Source organism: Orcinus orca, chromosome 5, assembly GCF_937001465.1.
Source record: "Orcinus orca chromosome 5, mOrcOrc1.1, whole genome shotgun sequence".
Lineage (NCBI taxonomy): Eukaryota > Metazoa > Chordata > Mammalia > Artiodactyla > Delphinidae > Orcinus > Orcinus orca.
Window position 1 is genome coordinate 80,655,387 of NC_064563.1, and position 16,584 is coordinate 80,671,970.

General features: G+C 35.4%; 1 protein-coding gene across 5 annotated transcripts in view; it reads right to left on the reverse strand.

Moving 5' to 3' along the window:
- The window catches only part of SEC22A (SEC22 homolog A, vesicle trafficking protein), a 74,759-nt gene that overhangs the window by 35,487 nt on the left and 22,688 nt on the right, over window positions 1-16,584 (reverse strand). The window lies entirely within an intron of this gene.

Here is a 16,584-nt window from a genome sequence, read left to right on the forward strand (position 1 = left end):
CCTTCCTGGGGAAATCACACTAAAGGCTCTTGCCCACATTTCCCTCCTGCTCCTTTGCCTCCTGACCCTCACTGGCACTTCCCCATGTGGCTGCTGGTGCTGTGCTCCCTTCTCTTGGGATCCATGAGAACTATCTTTTCAACAGCTGTTGCCTCCTAATCTGTTGGCCTTGCCATACTTGAATAACAGTAAAATCTACATTTTGAAACAGTGTGGTTTATACAACTGTATCCATTTGTTGAAACCATATAGCAAATATTTATACATTTCAATATGTGCAAATTTCCCTTAAAAAAGAACTGTGGGAGGTACAAACTATTGGGTGTAAGACAGGCTCAATGATGTATTATACAACATAGGGAATATAGCCAATATTTTGTAATAACTGCAAATGGAAAGTAACCTTTATAAATTGTATAAAAAAATTAATTAAAAAAGAAAAAGAGAAAGAACTGTAGAAATTATCAAGTGGATAAGTGGGGAGTGAATGGAGGTATAGATAAAACAAGAATGTCAAAATGTTGATATAGTTATTATAGTTGGGTGATGTGTTAGTTATAATATTCTGTTTACTTGATATATGTTTAAATTTTTCTATAATAAAATGTTTTAAAAAGAAAACAAGTAAAAGAGGACATACTATTCAACATATTGACCCCAGCAGAACATCTGTAGACTTCAGAAAATAATAATATGGCAAAAAAAAAAAAAAAATTATGCCTGACTGTGGAGAGACAGGTCACAAGGTTAGGAAGAGGAAAGAAAAAAAGTCAAGAAATACAAGAAAAAGAAATCAAAAGTAAGATATTGTAAAAGAGAAAAAGGTCTGCAAAATAAGGTTTATCAAATACCTATTAACCAGATTCCAAAATAAAGTAAATTTATTTAGGAAAGAAAATTGTAAAACAGGAAAGTATATTTAAACTGGAAGACTACAGAAAATATTATGCAGGCCTGGTCTGAATTAAAAACAAATTTAAAGTTAATATTAAAATAATTTCTAATTGTGAATTACTTTAAAAACTTCTCTTTCTTTAGACTTTTCTCTCTTTCTCTTTCTTAAAACCATAACAAATCCCAGATTCTCCCCATTTTTCAAGTATCTCCTATTTGGTTATCCAAGATACCACTGCAGTCTACAGGTCAGAGTGGAAACTTATGGATGTCAAGTAATACAAGGAGTTTCTAGTAGAGTCTGCCTCCTAGTAGGTCAAGTTGGACCCCTACCCCAAATTAAGGTAATTCTCCTGGATCCTGAGTGTGTATGTTAATGGACATATATTCTTAGCAACTGCCAAGCCTATGGAATTAAAAATATTTGAGAAAGAAAGGCCAATGGAAGTCTTGGAGCTCCCCCAACCCAAATATCATAAAAACATTAATCCCTAGGGTAACTGCAGAGATCAGTGCCACCATCCAAGGCTTGTTTAAAAAGACACATGTATGGTGATTCCTATTATACTCAAAAACTTTTAACTCTCTAGTTTGTCTCCAAAATGGGTGCCTCTTAGAGGATGACAACAGATTACTGTAGGTTCCAATTGCACATGCTTTACCAGATGTGGTCTCCATGTGGAACAAATCAGTTAATTCCCTGGCACATAGGTACTAATTTTTGAACACTTTTTTTTTTCTCTATCCTAATAAACAGAGAAAACCAGAAGCATTTTACTTTTACTTAGTAGAGATATCAGTACATTTATGATATTGCCACCAGGTTATATCAACTATGTGCCACTGATTAGTCGATAGCAGGGGTTGCCAGACATGACCCATAGGCCAAATCCAGCCTAGCACAAATTTCTGTAAATAAAGTTTTACTGCAACACAGCTCCACCTATTCTTTTCCATACTGTATATGGTTGTTTTCATACTACACCAGCAGACTTGAGTAGTTGACAGACAGACCATATGGCCTGTAAAACCTTTACTACCTGGCCTTTTACAGAAAAAGTTTGCTAACTCTTGGCTTACAAAGGACCTAACATCTTAACACCTCATAGGACATTATATTAATCTACTTTACTGATGACCTCATGCTGATAGTACCTGAAGAACAGACAGTATATGCCTTAGATTAGATACCTTGGGATGACATGTATATGCCAGAGGGTAAAAAATAATCCAGGGCTTCCCTGGTGGCGCAGTGGTTGAGAGTCCTCCTGCCGATGCAGGGGACACGGGTTCGTGCCCTGGTCCGGGAAGATCCAACATGCCATGGAGCAGCTAGGCCCGTGAGCCATGGCTGCTGAGCCTGCGCGTCCGGAGCCTGTGCTCCGCAACGGGAGAGGCCACAACAGCGAGAGGCCCGCGTACCACAAAAAAAAAAAAAAAATCACAAAATTAGAAAAGTCTACAACCTCAGTCAAGTTTCAGGTAGTTAAAGGTCTAGAGTACACTGAAAGTAAAGATCAAGTTGCACCTTTCAACCCATACCACTAAGAAAACATATACTTCTAGAAACATATGCCTTTCTAGATTTCAGTATGATGCTCCAACTTATTTACTAAACGACAATGGTTGAGGAGGGCCCAGAGCAACAGAAGGATCCAGGCTTCAGTACAGGACGTTCTGCCACTCAGCGCTTATGACCCATGGATCCAATGGTGCTCAAAATATCTGTGGAAAACAGGGATGATGTTTTGAGCCTGTTGCAAACCTGGAAAGAAGAATCATAAAAGAGGCTCCAGGTATTCTGAAGCAATGACACGGCCCTTAGGCAAAACCTGTTTTCATTTTGAGAACTAATTCTTGGCTTGCTTGTTAGCCATGGCAGAACCTAGTGGCCCTACCACAAAATATTAGATATATACGATAAAATCCAAAGCAACCACAAAAACAAACAAATGAAATAAGGAGGTAAAGTAAGCCAACAAAGAACAGAAAACAAATCAAAAGTAACCAATACAAAAAGAGGCAGGAAGGGGCTTCCCTGGTGGCGCAGTGGTTGAGAGTCCGCCTGCCGATGCAGGGAACACGGGTTCGTGCCCCGGTCTGGGAAGATCCCACATGGCGCGGAGCGGCAGGGCCCGTGAGCTATGGCCGCTGAGCCTGCGCGTCTGGAGCCTGTGCTCCGCAACGGGAGAGGCCACAACAGTGAGAGGCCCACGTACCGCAAAAAAAAAAAAGAGGCAGGAAAAGAGAAAAGTGATCAAAACCAGGAAGGACAAAAAGAAAACAAATAGCCAAGATGGTGGGTTTCAACCCAACCATATCAATAATCACATTAAATATAAATGATCTAAACACCTAAATAAAAAGGCAGATATTGTCAAACTGGATTTTCTTTTTCAAAAGACCCAACTACCTGATACCTAAAAGAAACCTCTTTAAATATAAAGACACAACAGTCTCCCAAGGCAACAGAAGTAAAAGCAAAAATAAACAAATGGGACCTAACCAAACTTACAAGCTTTTGTACAGCAAAGGAAACCATAAACGAAAAAATAGACAACCTATGGACTGGGAGAATATATCTGCAAATGATGCGACCAACAAAGGCTTAATTTCCAAAATATACAAACAGCTCATACAACTGAATAACAAAAAACAAACAACCCAATCAAAAAATGGACAGAAGACCTAAATAGACATTTCTCCAAAGAGACATACAGATGGTCAACAGGCACGTGAAAAGATGCTCAACATCGCTAATTATTAGAGAAATGCAAATCAAAACTACAATGACGTACCACCTCACATGGGTCAAGATGGCCATCATTAAAAAGTCTACAAGTAACAAATGCTGGAAAGGGTATGGAGTAAAGGGAACCCTCCTACACTGTTGGTGGGAATGTAAATTGGTGCAGTATGCACCAATGTAAATTGGAGAACAGTATGGAGGTTCCTCAGAAAACTAAAAATAGAGTTGCCATATGATCCAGCAATCCCACTCCTGGGCATATATCCGGACAAAACTATAATTCGAAAAGATACATGCACCCCAACATTCACTGCAGCGCTATTTACAAAAGCCAAGACATGGAAGCAACTTAAATATCCACTGACAGATGAATGGATAAAGAAGATGTGGTACATAATATATATAATGGAATACTCAGTTATAAAATGAATGAAATAATGCCATTTACAGCAATTACCATACTAAATGAAGTAAGTCAGAAAGAGAAAGACAAATACCATATGATATGACTTATATGTTGATTCTAAAATATGACACAAATGAACATATCTACGAAACAGAAACAGACCCACAGACATAGAGAACAGACTTGTGGTAGCCAAGGTGGAAGGAGGGTGGGGGAGGGATGGACTGGGAGTTTGGGATTAGTAGATGCAAACTATTATACATAGAATGGATGAACAACAAGGTCCTACTGTATAGCACAGGGAAGTATATTCAACATCCTGTGATAAACCTTAATGGAAAAGAATATGAAAAACAGTGTGTGTGTGTGTGTGTATATATATATATAAAACTCAATCACTTTGCTGTACAGTAGAAATTAACACAGCATTGTAAATCAACTATACTTCAATAGAATAAATTTTATATATATATATATATATATATATATATATAAAGCACAAAAATGTTAAAAGAAAGAAGATGGTAAAGATATACCATTCCAACATTAATTTAAAAAAAGAAGATACCATGGCTATATTAATAAAGTAGACTGCAGAGCTAAGAATACTACTAGGTATGAAGAAAGTAATTTCAAAGTGACAAAGGTGTGCATGCACCAAGAGAACAAAACAATACTAAATATTTAACAAGATTTAAAATATACAAAATAAAAACAATAGACCTAAAAGGAGAAAAATATAAATTCACAAATATAGTCAGAAATTTCAACACCCCTTTCTCAATAATTAATGAAGTAGACAGAAAAATCAGAAAGATATAAAAGACTTGAACATCATCAACCAACCTGGTCTAAATGATATTAATCACTGATATTATATTGGGTGATCAGCTACCCAATAACAGTAGAATACACATTCTTTTCAAATGAATGCAGAAAAATGACTAAGATAGACTATACTCTGAGGGAATAAAACAAGTCTCAATAAATGTAAAAGGATTGAAATCATACAAAATTTGGTATCTGGCCACAATGAAACTAAATTTGAAATCAGCTAACAGAAAGACATCTGGAAAATCTCTAAATATTTAAAGCTGTGCAACACCTTCCTAACAAATCCATGGATAGCAAAAGAAATCAAAAGGGAAATTAAAAAGCATTCTGAAAGTGAAAATACAATGCATTTAAATGTATGAAATTTAGCTAAAACAATATTTAGAGGGAAATACATACTACTAAATGCCTGTATTAGAAAAGAAAGTTCTGAAATTAGTGACCTCAACTTCTACCTTCATAACCTAGAAAAAGAAAAGTAAATTAAACCCTAAGGAAGCAAAAGACAGGAAATAATAAACATCAGAACATAAATCATGAAACAGAAAACAAAAACAATAAAATGTCAAAGAAAGCAAAAGCTGGTTCTTTAAGAAAATCAATAAAAATTATAAACTCTAGTAAGACTGATGCCAAACTTTATGCCAAAAAATTCAATAACTTAGGTGAAACGGACAGAATCCTTAAAAGAAACAAACTACTAAAACTCAATCAAGAAGAAACAGATAACTTGAATAACCCTACATTCACCAAAGAAACTGATTTGTGGTTAAAAACCTTATCACAAAGAAAACCAAAAGCTCGAAAGGCTTCACTTACTAAACACCTAAAGAAGAAGAAATAAAAATTCTACAGAAACGTTTCTCAAATTTTGAAGTAGAGGGAATACCTCCCAATTTATTCTATGAGTCCAGTTTTTTCCTGATAGCAAAACCAGACAAAAAACATCACAAAAGAGGAAAACTACAAACCAATTCCCTCATGAATACAGATACAATATCTTAACAAAATTTCAGCAAATTGGATCTGACAAGATATATAAACAGGATAACACATCATGACCCACTGGGGTTTATCACAGAACTGCAAGGTTTATTTAACATTTGAAAAGCTAACAATGTAATTTACCACATAAAGACTTTAAAAAGAAAAATCATACAATCATCTCAATAAATGCAGACAAAAAACATGCTGACAAAGCATTTGACAGAATTCAACTTCGGTTCCTGATAAAAACCGAATTCATCAAACTGGGAATATAAGGGAATTTTCTCAACCTGGTAAAAAGGCATCAGTATAAACCCTAAGTTAACATCATATTATATTTAACTCTTTAAGACTGAGCTTTCCCTGGTAACATCAAAATCAGGAACAATGCAAGAATATCCATTCTTGCTACTTCATTCTTTCAGGATATTTTTGTTAGGCACAGAATTCTACATTTGCAGTTATTTTCTTTTATCCTTTAGAAGACATCATTGTCTTCTGGCTTCCATGGTTCCTGAGACCATGTGTGTGTGCACACGCATGCATATGTGTTCCTAATAGTTTGCATTCACAGTCTAGTCTCTTCAGGAGCCTGGTTATTTATGATTGTTTGCCATTCTATTTTCAAAATCTTGTTGTAGACATAATTTGAAGCTTGTGAGACTATTTCTTACAGGAAATTTGTTTGCTTCTGCCAGGATCTCTGGAACAAAGCATTGTGTAATCAGCTCAATCCAATTTTAGAGACCAATATGATTCAAAACTAAGTTGTAGTCCTGATAAAAGCCTACTTCATATTCCTGTCTACCCATACTCCTAGAGTGCAAACATGCAAAATCGTAACCCAAAGCTGAAGGGTTGCTCATGAGGTTCACCACTTCGGTGGGCTCTGCTCTAATCCCTGTCTCCCAAGTCTTGAGAGGCCATCAGCAGTTCCCTTCAGAACTGGTAAAGGCTCCAAAAAGAAAAGTAGCTCCAAACATTGGGCTCATCTCCCTGAGCCTCCATTCTCCCCTGTATCCTAGTAATTCTTAGTAATCTTGTTGGATCTCCAAAGACTTCAGGAAGATTATATTTTAGATTAATTCTATATTATATTAGACCTATATATTCTATATAATATATACATTCCATTTAGCTTTCCTACATGTATTTAGCAGGACTGTTGGTCTGAATTACCTATTCCATCATTACTGGAAGTCTTCAAAGTAATAATCCCTTCATTTATTACTGATTTTAAAAACTGAAATATAATCCAAATACAATAAAATTCACCCTTTTAAAGTGTACAATTCAGAAGTTTTTAGTATATTCACAGACTTGTACAATCATCATCTAATTCCGTAACATTTTTATTACCTTAAAAAGAAACCTCATAACGATTAATAGTTATCACTGCCTATTTCCCTCCAGCTCCCATCAACTGCTAATATACTTTCTGTCTCTATGGATTTGCCTATTCTGGACATTTTGTATAAATGAATTATAAACATGTGACCTTTTGTATCTGGCTTCTTCCACTTCTTTCATGTTTTTAATTTCACCCATGTTGTACCATGTATCAATACTTCATTCCTTTTTTATTGCTTAGTAATATTCCATTGCTTGAATATGTCATATTTTGTTTATTCATTCATCAGTTGATGTACATTTGGGTTATTTCTACTTTTTAGCTGCTATGAATATTCATGTACCCATTTTTGTTTAGACATACATTTTCAATTTCTGGGGTATGTACCCAGAAGCAGAATTGCTGGGTCATATGGTAACACTATGTTTACCCTTTTGAGAACTTCCAAACTGTTTTCCAAAGCAGCTGCACCACTTTACAACCCCATCACCAACGTAAGAAGTTTCCAATTTCTCCACATCCTTGCCAACACTTGTTATTGTCTGTCTTTTTTATTATAGTCATCCCAGCGGGTGTGAAGTGGTATCTCCTTATCACTTTGCTTTGCATTTTACTAATGACCAATAATGTTCAGCATCTTTTCATGTGCTAGTCACACATTTTCTTTGTAGAAATGTGTATTCAAATTCTTTTCTCATTTTAATATTGAATTGTTGTATTGTTACTTGAGTTGTGTTACTTGTATATTCTGGACACAAGTGCCTTAGAAGATATATGATTTGCAAATATTTTCTCCGTGTCTGTGAATTCTCTTTTCAAATTCTTGAGTGTCTTTTGAAGAACAAAATTTCTAATTTTGATGAGGTCTACCTTGTCTACTTTTTTTTCATTGTGTTTTTGGTGTCAAATCTAAAAAAAAAATTGCCTAATACAAAATCGCAAAGATTTACACCTAAGTTTTCTCCCAAGAATCTTATAGTTTTAGCTGTTAAATTTAGATCTTTGATTCATTCTGAGTTAGTTTTAACACATTTTGTAAAGTAGGGGCCTAACTTCATTCTTTTGCATGTAGATATCCACTTGTCCCAGCATCATTTGTTGAAAAGACTATTCTTTCACAGTGTCTTGGCATTCTTCTTAAAAATGAATTGACCATAATTTAAGTCTTTCTTTCTGTATTCTCAGCTCTATTCTGTTGACCTATATGTCTATCCTTACACCAGAACTACATAGTCTTGATTACCTAGCCTGGTAGCAAGTTTGGAAGTGTGAGTCCTCCAACTTTGTTCTTGTTCAAGATTATTTTGACTATTCTTGGTTCCTTGCATTTCCATATGAATTTTAGGATCAACTTGTCAATTTCTGCACAAAAAAATAGCACTGGGGCTTCCCTGGTGGCGCAGGTTGAGAGTCCGCCTGCCAATGCAGGGGACACGGGTTCGTGCCCCGGTCCGGGAAGATCCCACATGGCGCGGAGCGGCTGGGCCCGTGAGCCATGGCCGCTGAGCCTGCGCGTCCGGAGCCTGTGCTCCGCAACGGGAGAGGCCACAACAGTGAGAGGCCCGCGTACCGCAAAAAAAAAAAAAAAAAAAAAAAAGCACTGGACTTTTCAGAGTTTCATTGTATCTGTGTATCAATTTAGGAGTATAGCTATCATAACAATACTGTCTTCTAATCCATGAACACAGGACTACTTTACTTTCCATTAATTTAGGTCTTCTTTAATTTGTTCCTATGTTTTGTAGTTTTCAGTGTATGAGATTTTCTTTCTTTTTAGTTGCAAACAACAGAAAGCATAATGTCTTGTTTTGGCCAGTAGTTGCTAGGATTTTCTTAATTTCATTTTCAGATTGTCCACTGATAGTAGAATACAACTGATTTTTATATTTTGATCTTGTATCCTACAACCTTACTGGATGCATTAGTTTAATAGTTTTTTAGTTGATTCTTTAGGATTTTCCATATACAAGACCATATCATATGTGAACACAGCTATTTTCTTTCTCCTTTTGCAATCCAGATGACTTTTCTTTTCCTTGCTTAACTGCACTGTCTAGAACCTCCAATACAGTGCTGAATAGAAGTAGTGAAAGCAGACATCCTTGTCTTGTTCCTGATCTTATAGGAGAGCATCTGGTCTTTCGTCATTAAGTATGAGGTTAGCTGTGGGTTTTCATGGATACTTTTCATCAAGTTGAGAAAGCGCCTTTCTATTCCTCGTTTGTTGAGTGTTTTTATTGTTAAAGGCTGCTGAATTTGCCAAATGCTTTTTCTTCATCTATTGAAATGATCATGCGGTTTTTATTTTTTACTTTATTGACATCATGTATTACAATAATTGGTTTTCAGAAGTTAAACCAATCTTGCAGCACTGGAATAAATCCCACTTGGTCATGGTGTATAATGGTTTTTATATGCTGCTGTATTTGGTTTGCTAGTACTATATTAAGGATTTTGGTATCTGTGTTCATAAAAGATATTGGTCTGTAGTTTTCTTTTCCTGTGATGTGTTAATCTGGTTTTGGTATTAGAATAATACTGGCCTCATAAAATGAGGTGAAAAGTATTCTCTCCTATTTTTTGGAACATTTTGTAAAGAATTGGTTAACTCTTTAACTGATAAAATTCACCAGTAGAACCATGTGGGTCTGGAATTTGTGAATAGTTTTTTATTACTAATTTAATCTCTATTCTTGTTATAGATCTATTAAGATTATCTATTTCTTCTTGAGTCAGTTTCTGTACTTTGCATATTTCTAAGAATTTGTCCATTTTATCAAAGTTGCCTAACTCATTTGCATACAGTTTTTCATAGTTTTCCTTTAAAATCCTTTATTCTGTAAGGTCAGTAGAAATGGCCCCTCTTTCATGTCTGTATCTAGTAAATTTCTCTTTTTCTTGGTCAGTCTAACTAAAGGTTTGTCAATTTTGTTAATCTTTTCAAAGAACCAGCTTTTGATTTCATTGATTTTTCTCTATTGTTTTTGCTTCCTATTTCATTTTCATTTATTTCTGCTTCAAATTTTACTATTCCCTTCTTTTTGATTGCTTTAGGTTTAATTTGCTTTTCTTTATCCAGTGTCTTTAGGTGGAAGGTTAAGTTATTCATTTGAGATCTTTCTTCTTTTTTAATACTGATATTTATAGCTAAAAATTTTCTTCTAAGCACAGCTTGAGCTGCATCTCATAAGTTTTGGTATGATGTGTCTTCATCTTCACTCATCTCAAAGTCTAAATTCCCCTTCTGATTTCTTTTTTTTTTAATGTGATGAATATTTTATTTCATTTTAAAAATTATTTATTTTTGACTGTGTTGGGTCTTTGTTGCTGTGCACATACTTTCTCTAATTTCGGCGAGCGGGGGCTACTCTTCATGGCGGTGTGCGGGCTTCTCATTGCAGTGGCTTCTCTTGTTGTGGAGCACGTGCTCTAGGCATGTGGGCTTCAGTAGTTGTGGCACACGGGCTCAGCCATTGTGGCTCGTGGGCTCTAGAGTGCAGGCTCAGTAGTTGTGGTGCACAGGCTTAGCTGCTCCACGGCATGTGGGATCTTCCCAGACCAGGGATTAAACCCATGTCCCCTGCATTGGCAGGCGGATTCTTAACCACTGCGCCACCGGGGAAGTCCCGATTTCTTCTTTGAAGAAAAAGAAGTGTATTATTATTATTAGAGGAATGTATATTTATTTAGGAGTGTATTGTTTAATTTCCACATATTTGTGAGGCTTCCCAATTTTTTTCCCTGTTAATTTCTAATTTCTTTTCATTGTGGATAAAGAACTTTGTGTTATTTCTATCCTGTTACGTTTATGAAGTGGGGCTTCCCTGGTGGTGCAGCGGTTGGGAGTCCACCTGCCGATGCAGGGGACACAGGTTCGTGCCCCGGTCTGGGAGGATCCCACGTGCCGCGGAGCAGCTGGGCCCGTGAGCCATGGCCGCTGAGCCTGCGCGTCCGGAGCCTGTGCTCTGCAGCAGGAGAGGCCATAACAGTGAGAGGCCCGTGTACAGCAAAAAAAAAAAAAAAAAAAAAAAAAAAAAAATTTATGAAGTGTCTTGTTTTAATGGCTTAGCATAAGGAGAATGCTCCATGTGTACTTGAGAAAAATGTATTTTCTAATAATGAATGGAGGGTTCTACTGATGTTTGTTAAATCTAGCTGGTTTATGGTGTTAAGTCTTCTATTTCATTGTTTATCGTCTACACATTTATACCCATTACTGAAAGTTAGGTATTTAAGTCTTCAACTATTACTGCTTAATTGCCCATTGTGCTCTTACTTCTGACAGGTTTTACTTCCTGTATTTTGGGGCTCTGTTGATAAATGCATATATATTTATAATTGTTATACCTTAATATATTGATTCTTTTATCATTATAAAATGTCCACTGTCTCTAGTAGGAATTTTTGTCTTAAAGTCCATTTTGTCTGATATCAAAATAGCCACTCAGGCTCTCTTTTGGTTGCTGTTTGCATTATATAACTTTTTTCTTCCTTTTACTTTCAATCTATCTGTATCTTTGTTTTTTCTTAATCCACTTTAAAAATCTCTAACTTTTGACTAGAATGTTTCATCCATTCACATTTTTAAAATCCATTCACATATGATGTGATTTTTGAGACAGTAGATTTATATCTGCCATTCTTACTTATTTTGATATCTCTCATGCCTTTTTGCTCTATTCCTCCTTTACTGCTATAATTGCAATAAGTGAATATTTCATACTGAAGTATTTTTCTTTAATGATTTTTCACTATTTTTTGAGTTATTTGCTTAGTGGCTGCTCTAGGATTTATCATCTATCAATACATCTTAATTTATCAGAAACAGATTCAGATTTATACTAACTTAACTCAAGTGAGCTATAGACACATTACTCTTATATAGCTCTATTTCCTTTCTCCCATATTTGTGGCATTGCTGAATATATGTGTGATATATATATATATATTACATTTATAAATATTATAAACCCTAAAATACATTGTTATAATTATTACTTTACATAATTTTATGTCTTTTAAAGAAACTAAGAGAAAAAAGGACAATTATATTTTTGTAGGTTTTGTTAATATGAATTCTTATTATTTCTGGCTTTCTTCATTTGTTCCTGTGGAATCAAATTACTGTATGGAGTCATTTCTTTAACCCAATGCAGCTTTGCTACCATCCACCTCCCTTGTACTGTTGTTAGAAAATGTATTATATTTCTATATGTCATAGGCACCAAAATACACTATATACATTGCTATTTTAATTTTCATTGGAATATAGTTGCTTTACAACATTGTGTTAGTTTCTTGCTGTACAGAAAAGTGAATCAGTCATATGTATACATATATCCACTCTTTTTTAAGACTTCCTTCCCATTTAGGTCACCACAGAGCATTCAGTAGAGTTCCCTATGCTAAACAGTAGGTTCTCATTAGTTATCTATTTTATACATAGTAGTGTATATATGTCAGTCCCAATCTCCCAATTCATCCCACCCTCCTTCCCCCCTTGGTAACCGTAAGTTTGTTCTCTACATCTGTGACTCTATTTCTGTTTTGCAAGTAAGTTCGTTGCTACCATTTTTCTACATTCCACACATAATCGATATTATACGATATTTGTTTTTCTCTTTCAGACTTACTTCACTCTGTATGACAATCTCTAGGTCCATCCATGTCTCTGCAAATGGCATTATTTTGTTCCTTTTTGTGGCTGAATAATATTCCACTGTATATATGTACCACATCTTCTTTATCCATTCCTCTGTCGATGGACATTTAGGCTGCTTCCATGTCCTGGCTATTGTAAACAGCGCTGCAATGAACATCGGGGTGCATGCATCCTTTCAAATTATGGTTTTCTCTGGATATATGCCCAGGAGTGGGATTGCTGGGTCATATGATAGCCCTATTTTTAGTTTTTTAAGGAACCTCCATACTGTTCTCCATGGTGGCTGTACCAATTTACAGTCCCACCAACAGTGTAGGAGGGTTCCCTTTTCTCCACACCCTTTCCAGCATTTATTGTTTGTAGAATTTTTGATGATGGCCATTCTGACTGGTGCGAGACGATACCTCATTGTAGTTTTGATTTGCATTTCTCTAATAATTAGTGATGTTGAGCATCTTTTTGTTTGTTGACCATCTGTATGTCTTCTTTGGAGAAATGTCTATTTAGATATTCTGCCCATTTTTTGATTGGTTGGGTTGGTTTCTTTTATAATGAGGTGCATGAGCTGTTTGTATATTTTGGAGATTAATCCCTTGTCACTTGCTTTGTTTGCAAATATTTTCTCCCATTCTGAGGGTTGTCTTTTCGTCTTGTTTATGGTTTCCTTTGCTGTGCAAAAGCTTTAATTAGGTCTCATTTGTTTATTTTTGTTTTTATTTTCATTACTCTAGCTGGTAGATCGAAAAAGATCTTGCTGTGACTTATGTCAGAGAGCGTTCTGTTTATATTTTCCTCTAAGAGATTTTTATAGTATCTGGCCTTACATTTAGGTCTTTAATCCCTTTTGAGTTTATTTTTGTGTATGGTGTTAGGGAGTGTTCTAATTTCATTCTTTTACATTGTAGTTTTCCAGTTTTCCCAGCACCAATTACTGAAGAGGCTGTCTTTTCTCCATTGTATATTCTTGCCTCCTATGTCATAGATTTGGTGGCCATAGATGCATAGGTTTATCTCTGAACTTTCTATCCTGTTCCATTGATCTATATTTCTGTTTTTGTGCCAGTACCATACTGTTTTGATTACTATAGCTTTGTAGTATAGTCTGAAGTCAGGGAGCCTGATTCCTCCAGCTCTGTTCTTCTTTCTCACGATTGCTTGAGCTATTCAGGGTCTTTTGTGCTTCCATACAAATTGTAAAATTTTTTGTTCTAATTCTGTGAAAAATGCAATTGGTAATTTGATAGAAATTGCATTGAATCTGTAGATTGCTGTGGGTAGTACAGTCATGTTCACAATGTCGATTCTTCCAATCCAAGAACATGGTATATCTCTCCATCTGTTTGTGTCATCTTTGATTTCTTTCATCAGTATCTTATAGCTTTCTGAGTACAAGTCTTTTGCCTCCTTAGGTATTTGCCTCCTTAGGTATTCCTAGGTATTTTATTCTTTTCAATGTGATGGTAAATGGGACTGTTTCCTTAATCTCTTTTGATCTTTCATTGTTAGTGTATAGGAATGCAAGAGATTTCTGTTTATTAATTTTGTATCCTGCAACTTTACCAAATTCATTGATGAGCTCTAGCAGTTTTCTATTAGCATTATTAGTATTTTCTATGTATAGTATCATGTCATCTGCAAACAGTGACAGTTTTACTTCTTCTTTTCTGATTTTGATTCCTTTTATCTTCTTCTTCTCTGATAGCCATGGCCAGGGCTTCCAAAACTATGTTGAATAAAAGTGGTGGGTGGATATCCTTGTCTTGTTCCTGATCTTAGAGGAAATGCTTTCAGCTTTTCACCACGGAGTATGATGTTAGCTGTAGGTCTGTTGAATGTGGCCTTTATTATGTTGAGGAAGGTTCCCTCTAAGCCCACTTTCTGGAGAGTTTTTATCATAAGTGAGTGTTGAACTTTGTCCAAAGCTTTTTCTGAATCTATTGAGATGATATATATATACACTGTTTTATATGATTGCTTTTTAAATCACTTAGCAGAAGGAAGAAAATGCATTCTTCCTGTCTTTTATAATTACCTTTACCATTGCTCTTTTTTTTTTTTTTTTTGGTATGGATTCAAATTATTGTCTAGGTCTGGCTTTCAAATATGAAGAACTACTGTCAGTATTGTTTTAAGGTGAGTCTGCCAGCAACAAATTCTCTCATCTTCTGCTTATCTGCAAATATCTTTATTTTACCTTCATTTTTGAAAGATAGCTTTGCTGAATACAAGATTCTTGGTTGAGGTTTTTTTTCTTCCTTTGAGTATTTTGAACATGTTATCCCACTGTCTTCTTGTCTCCATTGTTTCTGTTGAGAAGCCAGTTGTTAATTTTGTTGTGGTAAACCTTGTAAATGACAAGCTGTTTTTCTCTTGCTGCTTTAAAGATTTTCTCCTTGTCTTTGTCTTTCAGGATTTTTAGTATGATTCATCTATTTGTGGATCTCTTGCATGTATCCTATTTGGAATTCTTTGAGCTTCCTGGAATAGATTAACATTTTTTGAGTAAATGGAAACTTTTCAGCCATTATTTCTTCAAATACTTTTTCTGTTCCCCTCTCTTCTTCTTTCCTTCTGGTTCTCCCATCATGCATATGTTAGTGTGTTTAATAGTGCCCCATATTTTTCTGAAGTTCTATTCATTTTTCTTCATCTTTCTCTCTGCTCTTTGACTTGGATAATCTCTCTCAATCTATCTTCAAGTTTACTAACTCTTTCTTCTGCTGGTTCAAATCTACTGTTGAGCCCAACTAGTTAATTTTTTATTTCAGTTGTATTTTTCAATTCCAGAATTTCAATTTCAATTCCAGAATCTGGTTCTTTTCCTTTATAATTTCTATCTTTTATTAATACTGCCTATTTAATGTGACATCACCATCATACCTTCCTTACTTCTTTAATCATGGTTTTCTTTACTTCTTTGAAGAAAATTATAATGGCTACTTTGAACTCTTTGTCTGTTAAATCTGACATCAGATCACTCTCTCACGCAGTTTCTATTGCCTGCCTTCCCCACCATACCCCGTCCCCAGTGTATGAATTATACTTTCCTTTTCTTCTGCGTGTCTTGTAATTTTTTTTAAATTGAAAACTGGACATTTTAGATAACATATTTTAACAACTCTAAGTACTGATCCACCTCCTCTCCCCCAGGGTTTGTTACTGCTATTTGCTTGTTTACTTGTTTCCTGACTAGCTGGATCATTTTAGTGAAATCTGCTTCCCCTTTTCTCCCATAATTTCTCCCATAATTTCTCCCATAATTTCTCCCATAATTTCTCCCATAATCAAACCAAATATGAAGTGTTCTGTTCAGCCTTAAATGTCACTTTTAAAGAATACCAACAAACAAAAGCATATAAAGAGGAATCTTCCAGGATGAGGAGGGTTTCAAATTACCAAAGGCTAAGGAAACTGGGGATATTTTATATGAAGTCAATCAGACTAAAAGGATAGAAAGGACACAGAGTTGCTGACATCAAAGTTCTGGTACAGCTGAAGTCAGGGAAGGATAAGTGACAGAACTTAGACAAGTGTTAGCATTATAGGGAACAGATTTTAGCTCAAAATAGACGAAAGAATTTTTAAAATAAGCAATTCAACAATGGCATATGCTACCTTATAAAATAACAATGGTTTCCACTTTTAAGCAGAAGTTTTCAACATGTCCCAACTGTTGAGAACTGTATTCCTTGTTTGGGAGG